The following is a 14213-nucleotide window of genomic DNA, read 5'->3' on the forward strand; positions in this document are numbered from 1 at the left end:
TGTCCTAATTCATTAAATTATGTGCACACACAGGCTTATTATTTACAGATGTATGCACTTTTAACTGGCTCATCTGAAACAGATGTTTCATGAAAGGTAACAGAGAGCAAGTGATCTAAACCCTCTTTTAGTGGGCATCAAGTGAGCATTATGGCCCATTACCTGCAGGTCTTTTGCTATTATTTTGAATTGCAATGTCCAGTGTGATGAGAGTTCAATTTGTCCCCTAGAGGAACAGATGAAAATTCAAGAGCTTTATAAGTGAACATCTGCCTCTCACAATAAAAACGGGTGTGCAGGTGACAGGCAGGTGGCATTCATATGTGTGTTCGGGAGGATGTGTGCATCTTATAAACAATCTGAGGGAAAAATAGACTCCTGCATGCTGGGAGGTGTGGTTCATTGAGGAGGCCTGCTTTGGAGACCACTGTCAACGACACTAACTAGCTGTAGCAATAATGCATGCCTCTTTTTCAAAACAAGGTGATAAAAATAAAAATAAATAAAAACACATAAAAACAAGGTGACATGACCCAATAAAAATAAATATGACCAATTTGCCATATGAGCATACACCGGGTAGTATACCCAGCTGTGGACAGTTATTTTTAAACATCAGGCTATTGGGAAGCAATATTAATCACCCCTTAAAGTCCACAGTGAGATTTATTATTTATAAATTGTCGGGAGTTCTCTGAATAAACAAACAAAAATTTGGAGCAGAAAGACGGCTGTTGTGGTGCCATTGTGCACACTGAAAGCTGGAAATAGTCACAACTGAAATATAAATTGGGATATGAAATATTAAGTGACATATCAGGTTTATTGCATATGTGACCATGAGAGTGCATTTTATTTTGTCTTATAGAGCTCTAAAAAGTCCATGTAATGGATTAAAGGTATTAAAACTCCCATATTCTGCCTGGCTCTAGGCCAGAGAACAAGGCATGATAAATAATCCCAATAGACAGAATATGTAGGAAGGAATTTTAAAGTGTATTTATGGTGGACATATTGACCTACCTACCTAATAAAAATGTATACATGAGGTTGGTTTTGAAGGAAATGTGCAGCCCCTTACAGCACACTGTAGTGTTTGAATTTTTAAAATATTGCCCACATCTCTGTGACACATGGCTATCATGCTCTGTCTTTACCCTGAAAATGGGGAAAAGCATGAATTTTATAGTAACATGTGTAGTTACTCTAAGAAGAAATAGTTTTAAATTTCTTTTAAAACAGATGTCAACAAATTGAGCCATTTCTGGCCAGTGTTTATAAAGTTTTCTTGGATCATGCCCCACCTATGCATTTACAGCTATAGCTCAGGGGCTGTCACAAAGCCTGACACAATTACTGTCTGACCCTTTGTTCCATACAAGTTGGCTGACGCTGCCTGAAACAAACAAACAAACAAACAAACAAACAAAAAGTTCACAGGGCTCTTAGGAATAGAACTGAGTTCCTCATTTCTCTTTTATACTGATCCCGTTTATGTCAGTTTAGGCTAATTGTGGATCACACCATTTCCTAAACTGTGTGCCTTTGACCAAGTCATTTAATTTCTCTTAACTTGCATGACCTATCAATTTCACTTCTATGTATGAACCCAAGAGAACTAAAAAATATATGTCTGTAAAGAATAAATAAAATAAATAAGCTTCATTTTCCCCTCTTGTGAATATGGGAAATAAAACAAACTGATCATGATAATAATCCCTGCTGTTCTTCACACTTTTGCCCTGAGGGTACAGGTGAGCCCATTGTGGGAGCGCCTCAGACCCTCCCTCTGCCTCTGTGAGATGTGGAATCTGCTCGGTTGGAGCTTTTACCATTCATTTGATAGCACAGAGGAGGATTTAGGGAGCTCCTGCTAGGTTTGGGGCACCTTTTTCAAGCACTGAGGATTGAAAATTACCTGGTGTGATGGTGCACATCTGTAATCCCAACGACTGGGGAGGCTGATGAGGCAGGAGGATCGCAAGTTTGAGACCAGTCTCTGCAATTGAGAGATCCTCAGCAATCTTGCAAGACCCTGTCTCACAATTAAAAAGGGCTGGGGATGGAGCTCAGTTGTAGATAACCCCAGGTGATTAAAAAAAAAAAAAGTTGAAGCCTACTTGTGCATCTGCGATGTTGGCCATCCGGGAAGCCTATCAAATCAAATCCTTTCTCTAGTTTGGGACACATTTGATGTCTGTTTGGCGGGCAGGGAAGAGCCCTGTGCTTCCAAGGACCTCGGCCTATATCACCATCTCTGGCCTCTGGCCTGATTGACGGCTCACTTCCCTGCCCTCTCCACCCCTCCCACCTCCTCTCCACCCCTCCCACCTCCTCTCCACCCCTCCCACCTCCTCTCCACCCCTCCCACCTCCTCTCCACCCCTCCCACCTCCTCTCCACCCCTCCCACCTCCTCTCCACCCCTCCCACCTCCTCTCCACCCCTCCCACCTCCTCTCCACCCCTCCCCTGATCCCCTCCCCTCTGCAACACGTGAGCCCAGCACTGCAGCTCAGACTCCGGGTCTGAGCAGCTGTCGAAAGCTCTCAAAGGAGAGGCCACAGTGGAAAGGAGTGTGTAAAGAAGCCGTTGGGAGGGTGCTGGGCAGCCTGGATTGGGGACATGCCAGGGAAACCCATGAGGAGAGGGCAGTGGCAGTACTTTGGATTGATGCCTGTAGGTCTGGGAAGGAAGGCACGGATGAGGGAGGGTGTGAGCAGGAAAAACTGTCACCATTTGTTTTACTCACTTTAGCTTCTAGAGAATCTCTTGGGTCCAAGAGGAGAGAAGAGTGTTTTGAGAGGGAAAAGGGAAGTGAAGGCCAGTAACTCAAGATGTGAGACTGATGCCCAGGAGATACACGGGAAGGTGATTGGCACCCAGATTCCTCAGCACATGCTGGATACAGTATTGAAAGTGACTGCGGTGTAGCACTATTAAGTGGTGGGCACTGGTGACAGCCACTTTACAGCATGGAACCATTCAATCCTCACAATGATCCACTGAGGGACACACTATCATTTTTTTTTTTCAAGTTTTCCTTGGAACATTTTTAAAGAGACAAAACTAAGTGCTTTGAAACTTTCAACTTTCTTGTAGCAAGAAATCACTGTCATGACCCAGGGGAAAAAAATTAATATCATCCTAGCAAATTGACGATGACATAGCATTGTCCTTCGGTGGTAATCTGAGTAATTCTGTATTAGATAGTCGAGGCTCTTTTTAAATGGAATATCAGCAAGTACGTCTTTTTGAACTGATGCATTATGTGGACCTCTGACAGTAATGAAAATTTCATCTTATGAATCAACTAGAAAGGAGGGTAAGGATGCACTGGCACTCGCCCCACCCACCCCAGTCCTCCTGGGAAGAAAACAATTCATTTCCACACTTGGGACATTCTAGCTTTGTAGACAGCGACAGAAGAGCACAACTCCAGAATTCTGGATCTTACTTTCATACTTGTGCCAAATAAGCTTTGGTTAAGGGAGTGTGTGTGGCCTTCAGGTGAGCTAGGGAGAACCAGCCAGTGGTGGTGGCCTCAGTTCTCCTCTTCCCCCTCCCCGCAGAGCCCTCCAGCCCTGGGCTGGGCCTGGTGATTGCCCCTGATAGGGTTCAGTCACACACCCTGGGACCAGTGCCAAAGTCCTTTGGCACCTGGGTCTGAGGCTGCTGTTCTGACCCCTGGGGGTTGATTACTTGATGGGAAAGATGTGGGAGGAGCTGGTGGGCCTGCAGGGTGCCTTCTAATTTCTGTGTTTGCTTCTGGGGGACTTTCCTGCTTTATAGCCCTGACTGGAAAGAAGAAAAGAACATTCTTTCTATCTCCTTAGCTTCTTTTCCTTGTAATTCTTTGGTTTTACTTTTAGTCCTTAGGCAGGGCTAAGTTCTGCTGCTGAAAGTTGCTGCTTGTAAAAAGCTGCTTCTGCAAGTTCTGGGCAGTCAGAAAAGAGGATGCCACCGTTTTCCCCTCTCAGCCCCTGGATCAGACCCATTCTCTTGATCTGAAGACTAGTTAAGTTCAAGTTCATGCCCATCACTTGCCAACTGCATGACCTTGAGCAAGTTATCTAGCCTTCCTGTGCCTCTAGTTTCTTGCTTGTAAAAAAAGAAACACTAGAACTAGCTAGCTTATAGGGCCACTGTGGGAGTCCAATGAATTCATATAAGTGCTTAGAGCAGAATGGGGATGATTAGCCTACAGAGCTTACCAAAATGTTTCTTCTTGTTGTTGCAGTAATGCTGGTATTTGATAGACTCTACAGACTCTTCTGTCATTTCCGCCAGTGACAATATTCATTTTATCATTAAGGTGTGGACTTACCCACTTTCCCCCCAATACTGTAATAATAAAGTCTTGGCAATATTTTTGTGTTTTCACACTTTTTTTTTAAGTTTACAAAGTATAACTCCTGCCATGTTATACATATACATATCATCCATCCCTTAGATTAGGACCCTGAGGATCAGGAAGATTGATTGACAGCTGGTAAGAGGCAGAATTAGGAACTGAGCTTTTGCCTTCTGCCCTCTAAGGAGTCTGCAGTTTGTACTTCTCATGAAGGATAGGAAATTATTTTCTTTGCTGTCCATACTCCGTAGTCCCAGAGACTCCCCATGAGTTGTACTCACCCTGGATCAGGGATTTTCAACTTGAGCCCTATTTATAATTTGAACCAGATGATTCTTTTTTTTTTGGGGGGGGGGGAAGGGACCTGCCTGTACTGTGCATTGTAAAATGTTTTGTAGCCTCCCTGGCTCTACCTCATAGATACTAGTAGCAGCCCCCAAAGGCAATAGCCAAAAGTGTCTCCAGATGTTACAGTGTATACCTAAGGGGCAAAATCAGTGCTGGTCAAAATCAGTGCTTGCCCTAGATAAGAAACCCTGTCCTGGATTAAGGTCGATAGAGGAGAAATGTTTTGGGGGTATATGTGAAAAGGTGGTTAGTTGTCATTTATTGAGCACATGCTGTATACCAAGCAAATCGCAAACATTATCTACCTTTACCAACAAGAATTTTAGGATTTTCTGAATTTTCAGGGAGGAGACACTAAAGAAAATTCTATGGCCATTACATTCCCAAGTGGCAGAAGAGGAATCAAGTCCAAGTTCACCTGGTAGCAAAGCTCATGAACTTCCCATCACCTTTGTCACAAAGTTTTTCGCTGGCTCATGGTGTTCTCTTTCCTTTTAGAAACCAAGGAAACTGTCCACCCAGAAAGAGTAAACTGGCTTCATAGTTATTTTAGGCTGTTAAATTGTGTATACCTACAAAACACAAGTCAAAACAAAACAGAAAAACTATTTTGTAGCAAACTGGTAGCTAAGCAAACAGAGCATTTGTTTTTGAGAAAGAAGGGTTTGGCTAAATTCTAGTGTAATCAATTGTACTTGGACTTGCTGGGAAGTCAGAGCACATGGGGTAAGGCATGTGACAAAGCATAGTTCTATTATTGTTTTCCTTAAATATTCCAAAAGATATCTCCCCACTACTTTTCTATGAAGTTAATACTTGGTTTTCAAATGTGTTTACAATACATAAGCAAAAAAAAAAAAAAAAGTGAAATGATATAGATTTTAATGATCCCATTTGAACCTATTTTGCATGCAGGAAATCTGAACAGATAAAAAGAATGTCATTTATTACTATGATAATTGCTCTTTAAAAATTATGGGAATCCTGATTAGAAGCGGAATATGGAACTGAATCATTTGGTGTTGAGATAAACTCTTCAGGGGGACCTTAATACTGCTATGCAATTAGCTTCATCTACACATGACTCCTGAGACCTGTTCGAGCATTTGTTCCCTTAATGCAGTTCCCTTTCTGATGCCTCCCAGTTCAGATCATTAATAAGCAGTTAAATGTGTCGGCCTGTTAAGTGATTTTAAGGCAGAATTTATTTGAACCCTGTCATAAGCCATCTTATTATGTTCTAAAAAACAGTGACTTGAAGCATCACACAAAACACCCTATTAGGTAATTTTCGAACATGTTCCTTGAAGCAAAAATACATATTAGGAAACATAATGTGCGTATTGAATGTGTCCTGGTCACTTGTGAAAATATGATAGCACTTCCTATGGTAAAGGTCAGTTCCAGAAATCACTGCCCCTGCAGGCCATGAGCCCAGACAAGTATGGCCACAAACCAGAGTGAGGAGTGGGTCTTGAGCCTTCTTCCTGAGGTCCAGACTGTTTTTTCACTTATTCCCATATCAGGCTTTGGAAAATCAAAACCATGAATTAAAATAAAGAGAGTTTACATAGTTCTGCAGTTCTCCAATTTGAGGCCCAAGCAGACATTTCTAGCCTAAACAAACAAAGAAGATAGAAAATGAAAAGTTAGAAAGCTGTGGGTTTTAATGAAATTATAGCAATGCATATTTCAGCCAATTGGAATAGCTAAAAGCATCGTTGTGTTTTTAAATCTCCTTATGGTAAGGTGAAGAGCTCCTGCTCTCTCTTCTCTCCGGGGTTTGTGGAGGAACAAATGAGTTAATATGCATTAAGCACTTAGCAAGACCCATGATGTATAGTAAGTGCTCAATAAATAGGAGTTACTATTAGTTCAGGCTTTTCCTGTGCAACTTTGAACCCACTGCCAACTAACAGCTGCTACTAAAATTCCGTGGGAGAGAAGGAAGACTTTTAGTTTATGGTGAGGATAAACACTGCCTGAAGATCTTAATGTATTAAGCACTTAACAAGGTGGAGTACTTAGTACAGACCTGTGCAAAAGGGAAGCTGGATGGAGTTCCCACGCCAAACTGACTCAGCCAACTATTTGAGATTAGAGGCAGGTAGGACAATGAAACCTTACCCCCCACCCTTTTTTTTCCCCTTAATGTTAGCGTCTCAAACGTTAATGTGTATAGGAATTACCAGGGGATTTTGCTAAAATGCCTATTCTGATTCCTAATTCTGGGGTGAAGCTGAGATTCTGCAGTGTAACAATTTCCCAGACGATGATGATGCTGCTGTCAGTCCAGCTTCACACTTTGAAAAGCCAGTCTTTCTTTAAAGATGCAAAAAAAAAAAAAAAATCAAAGTCTTCCCCCCAACCCCTCCTTTTGTCCCCTGCCTGTGTCCAGCACCTGTTACATGTGTGGTCAGAATAGCAGGGATTCTCATAACCCAGCTCCGGCCCTCGGCCAGGATCCACAGTGACCCGGGCAAACACACACTTCTTCAGGGTCACGGGCAGGTTACTGAGTCAAGACTGCCAAGGGCCGCCACCGTGTTTTCCTTCGCTCCCGCCCCCCTCCCTCCCTCCCTCGCCTGCCCCAAACCCGGGACTAATCTTGGAGCTGCTTAATAATAACAAAGCCAGCCCATAAGAGTAAGGCAAGACAGTTTCAAAGCAGGGCTTTTCTTGTTGGACAATTACCTCATTTTCAGAATGCGGTTCACAGATTTGCAAAAACCCAATGTGCGTGTGGAAACAAACCGCTTCTCCTGAAAGATGATTAAAAGCAGAACCCCTCAAGGAGAGGTGACAGGAAAATGAAATGAGCGACAGTATACGGCTCCCCCCCCCCGCCCCCGCCCCCACTCCTCCACTCGAACCTTCGGAGGCCTGTAAATGACATTTTCATCAAACGTCTACACGCGCTCACACGCGCATGCGCACCCACGAGCGGCCGCGGAGAATCTGGTTCTAATTACTTGTACTTTAGTTGAACTTTGGCGTTTCCTTTGACTCTCTCCCTAATGTATGTGAGCCGTGGGCTTTGCGATCCTGCAGCGAATCCAACAGAAAATGGGAAGGGGGTGGGGGTGGGGGTGGGGGGGGGTGTCCATATCGGTTCTCCTCGGTGCCAGCAAAAACGAAGCCCAGCTGAACAGTTTCGATCCAGTGCAACACTTTGCTCTTCTCCCTTAATTAGCTGAAATGACTGCTGCCTCCGGGACCCTGGATCCTCTGGGCTCAAAATTCCCCTGGGGCCATGCAGGAAATGCCTTTTGCTTTACAACTCTCTTTTTCCTTTTAAGACTCAGCTGCCCAGAGAGTGCATTAAAATACTGTCTTCATCATAGAAGGTTCTAGTAAAAAAAAAAAAAAAAAGGCAGGACTTTCATAATGCCCGATGCCTGCCTGCCTGCCTGCCTGCCTGCCTGCCTCTCTCTAATCAGGCCCAACATAAAATCCTGCAGTCTGTCAACAGGGGTTAGCCAGCCGTAAATTAAGTCTCACCAAGAAAGAAAAGTATACTGAGCCCTCTTTAAAAAAAAAATGTTATCTGCTGCTTAATCTACCCTTTAGAAAAATGCCAAGCATGTAAGGAATCGTGAAGGGAACTATTGTTGGAGACTTTCTCTGTGTTTAAATGACACTCAGGTGTGTTGTAACAACAAGGACATTTATACTGTGTTTTCTCAGGTGAGTTGAGTTCTTAGGTGCCCGGGCCTCCTCACTGACAGCAGTGTCATTATTCTTAGGCTTTTATTTAGGCAGTGAATCACCCCCAGAGTTGGGGCAGTGTTTTGAGAAAGCTGCGTCAGTAGGAACACTGGGGATTCTGCTTTTGTACAGTTCCAATACGGTGGTGCAGGTTTTGTTGAGCTTTGTTTTTGTTTTGTCTGCAAACAGCCTCTGAGTGCGAAGTCCCTTTAGAGCAGTGCTTTTCAAAATTGGGTCCATGGACTGTGGCGTCTGAGCTGCCTGTTGCCGGTTCCCAGCAAGAGAAATGCAGAAATTGAGAGCAAGTGTTTTGAAACTTTTATAGCAATCTGATAGAGGAATTCTAGGCCTGTCAAATATAATTTTAAAACCAAAGGTGGAGTGTGTGCTTTGGACATTTTTTTTTTTTCCTCAGTGCCTTTCTTCTAGAAACTCATTTTTGTTGAATTCAATCAATCCATGAGGGATGGGGGAGGGGGAGAAAGTATGTCATGGTCCTCCATCGTGGATGGCCTGAAAATCACTTTAAACCCTGTGTCTGTCTCTCCACCCGTAAAAATTCTGCTGCTGGTCTGGACCATACTTTGAGGAACTTTGATTTAAAGGCAAACAGGGTCCATGACTAAGGAAGGTGACTCTAGCTGTGAATTCTTCAGTGACTGTCATCTGTGTTGTGGGGCTAAGAGGTTTAAATGTGGGCCAGGAGCTTTTGCAGGTGTAGGTTTGTTTGCTGTGGATTTCCTGAAGGCTCACGATTCCCAGGCATGCAGCACAGAGATGCCCTCTCAGCATCTCTGCTGCTGACGCTGCTCTGGGCAGCGACCCACAGAGCCAAGGGTCCAGCTCACCCAAGGTACAGAAGTACCACTGTCTTGGCCATGCCCTGACCAAGCAAGGCCGCCCATCTGGTTAGCCATTTGAGTACCACGTTGGAACCACTGCTTATTGGGGGAAGCAGTTGCCAAACAGAACTGAATAAGTCAATAAGTAAGCAAGGAAATAAATAAAAACAGGAGGCGAAAAGCAGATCCGAATTATTCCTCAAAGACTGCTTTCCCCAAACTGAAATCACATCAGGATGGCGGGAGTGCAGTTGTTTTATTGAATGACACAAGGCTCTTTTCCCCCTGGGAAGTCTCAAAACTGCCTTTTTGGCCTGCCTGAGATCGCTGAATGAGCTAATACAGAACACATTGTCTGCTGAGCCGGCAGAGTTTTTGAGCAAAAATTTTATCATTCCATAGACTGATTGTGCTTGCCTGGAATAAGGAACAGAATGTTTGAGGCCTCTCAAGGGCATTTGATGACTCTAACTCTAATTTAAAGGGACTAATAGATTATTGATTTAAGCAGGATGACAGTGAACAGATCAATGGCAGAGCTCTCTGTATCTACCTTAAGTACCAAAAATACCCAGAGAAAGGGGAGCCACTGGCTGGCCCCCCACTGTGTTTCCCACCGTCTTTATTCAGGGAGGAGGAGACAGCAGGGAAGAGGATTTCTAATAATCAGAAAATGATCAGAGTATGTTTTTGCTACATTACTAAAGAGGCAAGAGATTGCATTGAAGTACAAATCTTTTATCTTGCTGCCATATCCTGGTTGTAATTATAGAACTTGTCTTGGCATGTTATCCGGAGGCCAGCATTGGTGATCTGACTACACCACTGAATTTTTTTTTCTTTTCTCTTTTTGGCCTTGTGTTATTTTCATAGTTACGTGACACATCGAAGAAATAAAGGACCGTAGACTGCCAATTCTGAGGATCGTATCTGAATATGTATAGCTAAATATTTAATTCTTTACCATCAGTGGGAAAACTTTTTTGAAGATCACTGTTACTCATTATATGTAAGATTTTTTTGTTTGTTTCTTTGTTTTTGCATTGGATTCTTTAATGGCATTTGTAGGATTTAAATTACAAAACACAATAGGAAGAACCAACTCATCTTTCAGAGCATGGCCCCGTCACCTGCTCTTGGAAGCCTCCCTTGATTTCTCCTGAGCTGAATAGGCCTGTAGTTCCCTATTCTTATATCAGTGATTGCCAACTCTCAGTTTGGATTCACGTGGGAATGAATTTTTTTTCCAAGTTTTTGAGTACCCCTAGTCTGAGTCATTCAATTTTTAAATTTTTTATTTGTTATTTTCAGTTATACATGACAGTAGATGAACTTTGGCATATCATACATCCATGAAGTATAGCTTCCCATTTTTTTTTTTGGTTGTGCATGTATGAACATAGGAAAATTATGTCCAATTCATTCTGTTGTGGTAATGAATTTTTTAAGAACAGACTCCCATTCCCAGACAAGAGGTCTAAGATACAACTTGGGCAATAGATGGTTTAAAAGCTCCCCAGGAAGTTCTAATGTGAAACCACATCGGGAACCACTTTATTATATTCTAATCGTTGGTTTATTCTCTATTAGGTGGAACTTGTCAGGATGAGGGATTGTACCATGCACTTTCCATAGCATATAACACAACGCCTGGCATATTAGTCAGCGAAATAAACAGTGGAACACATAAACAGTCTGAGACTCCATTGTACTAATATGGGAAAGCCCGAAGCATTACTGGTGAACTCACCATAGCCTTAAAAGTCCGGGGTTCTCACCATTGATTGCTTACAACAGGACATTTGCATTCACAGCATCTGTTTAGGAAAAGCCCTCTGGATTCATTCATGTGTTACAAATGACTCTCATCTCTAGAAAAAGGCTTTTACCAACCTTTGTAAAACGTCAGGCTGGAGATGTAACTCAGTGGTAGAGTGCTTGCCTAGCATGTGTAAGTCCCTGGGTTCCATCCCCAGCACTGAAGAAAAAAGAAAAAAAAAATGTGTGTGTGTGTGTGTGTGTGTGTGTGTGTGTGTGTGTGTGAATAAATATAATGTTTTGGGGATTTTGATGTCCTATAAGCCTCTGCCTTTTTGTGTCCTGTGCCTTGAATTTCTTGGGCATTACATTGCCCACCATTCTGTGTCCTTTCTTTTAGGAGGAGGAAGTGCTGGACTCTCCTTCGTGCCTGTATTTGAAGTGGCATATTTATGGAAATTACCACCCACTTTTAAAATTCAGGGCATAACTCTTGACAGCTGAACCCAGCCCTAACAGAAATCTATTTACAACTTTCCTAGACAAGCCAGATTAGCTGTTCTACACGAGCGAGTAGAACATTACCCCCTCCCCCCACCCCACACACACCTTGTTTCTGTGAATAACACAATGCAGGATTGATCATAGTGGTGATGACATGGCTCTGTCAGAGCCGTTGACACATACCAGTGAGAGTAGAAGCACACAAATCAAATCAACCCCAAAGATTTGGGAGGATATAGCGAGGGACTCACTCATGTCGATAGGAGGAGTGTAAATTGCCAGTCTTTCTAGAAGTCAATTTATCAACGTGAAATAAAACCTAACAAAACAGTTTTGAAATAGCATTCTTTTTAATAATTCCACCTCTGAAAATTTATCATACGACATGCTGAAATCAGCTACAAAGATACTCATCACAATGGAATGTTTTGCAGGAAAAAATATTTATTGACAAGGAAATGAACTCACGGCATCATAAGTTAACATCTCAAATCACCTTAGGATAATTCCACTTTAGTAAACAAGCAAAACAACTTTTCTGTGCAAGAGAAAGAGTCTGGCAGGATGTGTATGGAGATGATCACAGTGGGTGTCTCTGAGTGAAAGAGTGTGGGTGATTGTGTGAAATTTCTTGGATTTTAGCTATGATCAGTATATCGCTTTTTAATTTTAACAAGTAGTGTTTTCTTGTTGATATCGTTATTCCTCGTTTGCTTTCAGTGAAGCCGATTAGCTCAGCATGAGGAGCGCTTTTGCATTTACAGCTGGAGAGCTGGTGAGCTTTAGTGACATCTCAGAAGCCACCCTTCTGTGAACACTTGGCATCTCTGTACCACAATATTCAGATAAGGGCTTCTAGTTGCCAAGAGTAATATGCACCTGAGATTGGTGTCTTAGTCTCAAATTTCTTGGATCTAACTAATAAAGACTGTAATAGATTTATCTACTAGGACCTGCATTGCTCCAATGAATTCATTCCAAGATTCTTCTGAATTATGAAAATACTATAATTATACTTGATTCTCTTCCAAAGGGCTAATTAATTACTTTTTTAAGGAAGCAAATGAGTATAAGAGAGCTATTTGATTTCTAATTTTATCATTTAACTACTTGAAATGAGAAAGGAAAAGGGAAAAGTTTATGAATTAATTCAGCAAATATTTATTGATTATCTGCTGTGTGCTAGGACCTCTTTTAGTCTGAGAACATAGTTGTAAACAGGTGGGTAGGTTTCTTAGCCTCATGAAATTCATATCTAGTGTGTGGGTGGGTGGGGGGGGGCAGGTATAGAATATAATATGCAGGTAAACTTTCTGAATTTGGGACAACAGTTTAGGTGTTATAAAAAGAAAGATAAAATAATGGGATAGCGTGTTGGGGAGTGGAAGGAGCATTTTCTGTCATTTCTGTCTTGGCCTGGGGATTGAACCCATGTTCTCACACATGCTAAGTATATACTCTAGCATCGAACTACTCCCCCAACCTCAGAAGGGCATTTTAATTACAGAAATCACCTTCTGAGAAGGTGACATTTGCTCTGAGATCTAAGAGATAAAAAAACAAACAAACAAACAAACAGATATGTGAAGGTCTTAGAATTTCCAGGTAGGGGAAATTGTTGGTACAATAGTCTTATTTATTTATTTATCTATTTATTTATTTATGTGTTTGAGGCAGGGTTTCCCTAAAAACTCCAGGGCTCAAGCAATCTCTTGCTTTAGCCTCCCCAAGTTGCTGGAACTATAGGGAAAGGCCACCTCACCTAGATGAAGTATAGTAGTCTCAAATTGATTAAGAGCTTGGCCTATTCAACAGACAGAATAGAAGCCAATTATTTAGAACTCAGTAAATGAGGGGAATCATTGGATGCAATGATGTTGGAAAGGGGTCATGTTATGAAAAGCATTGTAGAACATAGTAAGGAGTTTGACTTGTATGGGATCAGTGACTGATAGGGGGTTTTAGATAGCCAAGTGAGAGAGATCAATTTCAACTTTTTCTTTTTTCTTTGACACCAGGGATTGAACCCAGGGGTGCTGAACAACTGAGCTACAACCCAGCCCTTTTTATTTTTGAATTTTGAGATAGGGTCTCCTTAAGTTATTTAGGGGCTCGCTAAATTGCTGAGACTGGCTTTGAACCTGGGCTCCTCCTACCTCAGCCTCCTAAACCCCTGGGATTACAGAAGCGCGCCATCATGCCTGGCCAATTTTAACTTTTGAATAATGATCTCAACTGCTTGTTTAAAGAATGTCCCTTAGGGTACCAAGTGCAGACCCAGGGAGGCCAAAGAAGAGACTATTTTAGTAGTTGAGGTGACTGCCGGCTTGGTGTAGGAGCTGGGTACTGAGGTGGGGATGGATTAAGAAGATACTCTTTGGTTGTTCTTTGGTTGACCTGACTTGGTAAAAGTTTAGCTACAGGAGAAAATAGTAACATATCGAATCTGGCTAATTACAAGCAGGGGAGCAACTTTTGTACCATGAGAAATATTCTGTATATTGTAAAGTGACTGGGAGACTGGAAGATTCTGGAATGTTATTTGTTTGCTTTTATTTACCGACTACATGTTTTTATGACTTTTTTTTTTTTTTTTTTTTTTGGCCAGCAGTAGGAATAGTGCCTGTTCTTGCTTTGACTTTGAATATAACCCTAGAGAATAGGGATGGGAGGACACTTCGGTCTAAGTTCTGTGAATTCCC

At 42.2% G+C, this 14213-nt stretch overlaps 1 protein-coding gene across 1 annotated transcript in view; it reads left to right on the top strand.

Moving 5' to 3' along the window:
* The window catches only part of Rarb (retinoic acid receptor beta), a 163954-nt gene that overhangs the window by 14035 nt on the left and 135706 nt on the right, over positions 1–14213 (top strand). The window lies entirely within an intron of this gene.

The sequence above is a fragment of the Urocitellus parryii genome, chromosome 3, assembly GCF_045843805.1.
Source record: "Urocitellus parryii isolate mUroPar1 chromosome 3, mUroPar1.hap1, whole genome shotgun sequence".
Lineage (NCBI taxonomy): Eukaryota > Metazoa > Chordata > Mammalia > Rodentia > Sciuridae > Urocitellus > Urocitellus parryii.